This window comes from Bufo bufo, chromosome 6 (assembly GCF_905171765.1).
Source record: "Bufo bufo chromosome 6, aBufBuf1.1, whole genome shotgun sequence".
Classification (NCBI taxonomy): domain Eukaryota; kingdom Metazoa; phylum Chordata; class Amphibia; order Anura; family Bufonidae; genus Bufo; species Bufo bufo.
In genome coordinates this window covers 410612956-410614082 of record NC_053394.1, presented here as the reverse complement: position 1 = coordinate 410614082, position 1127 = coordinate 410612956, and the positions used below count along the sequence as shown (strand labels likewise).

Genomic DNA, 1127 nt, shown 5'->3' with positions numbered 1-1127 from the left:
TTTTCGCTGGGTAACACCTTTCTGATATTGCTCCACTATCTTTCTGCGCAACATTGTGGGAATTGGTGATACTCTACCCATCTTGGCTTCTGAGAGACACTGCCACTCTGAGAAGCTCTTTTTATACCCAATCATGTTGCCAATTGACCTAATTAGTGTTAATTGGTCTTCCAGCTCTTCATTATGCTCAAATTTACTTTTTCCAGCCTCTTATTGCTACTTGTCCCAACTTTTTGAGGATTTGTTGACACCGTGAAAATTGGAATAAACGTAATTTTCCTTTAAAATGATACATTTACTCGGATTAAACGTTTGATCTGTCATCTACGTTCTATTACAAATAAAATATTGACATTTGCCATCTCCACATCATTGCATTCAGTTTTTATTCACAATTTGTTTAGTGTCCCAACTTTTCTGGAATCTGGTTTGTATATGGAATGCTATTGTTTTATGATTTTATCCTCTTTGTCATATTTATTGTTATTTATTAATTATTACTATTATTATTATTATTGGCTTTATTTTATGTATGACTTTTTTATTAGTTAATAAAGTTATGTTGAAACCTTATCTGTTCTTATCAGTTTAATATCTGATATGTCCCCTAACTGGGAACCATATATTAAAATGGATTTTTCAAACAGGGAGATGGAAAAAGAGCTTGCTCTGTCCACTCCCCGCATTGACCTGGTATTGCAGTACCTCCAGGACCAGTGCACCCCTTCTAATCCAGTATGAAAAAACAGAATGAAATAGATAGATTGCAAGCATCCTTCCAGCAAGCAAGTGGAAAGTTGTGTGTGTCCTGCCTTCAGCTTCTCCTCTGTCTGCCCAGTCAGTGCTGCTTTCTGCATATAATACCTGCATCTAGTCTGTCAATCTCCTAATTGTATCAGCTGTTGATTTGTTCCAGCACCAAGCAACCAACCCAGCCAGCCAGTCAGTCTCCTCACACCCTAAATCCAATTAAGACTGATGGGTTAGTTAATTGGCTTATCACCTGAATGAAGTGTTTGGACCTCCACGCACCTTTGGTTGGATTTGGATTGGCCCTGTTGTGCACCTGAGATGCTGAGTTGTTCCTGAAAATTGAACCTTTTGTAGCAAGCACCTGGATGTAACCA

At 38.1% G+C, this 1127-nt stretch overlaps 1 non-coding gene across 1 annotated transcript; it reads left to right on the top strand.

The window, feature by feature from the left end:
- The first annotated feature begins 532 nt into the window (after nucleotides 1-532).
- Nucleotides 533-727, top strand: LOC121006469. The gene has a single exon (XR_005780294.1). It is a non-coding gene; the product is annotated as a U2 spliceosomal RNA (small nuclear RNA).
- The last annotated feature ends 400 nt before the right edge of the window (nucleotides 728-1127 follow it).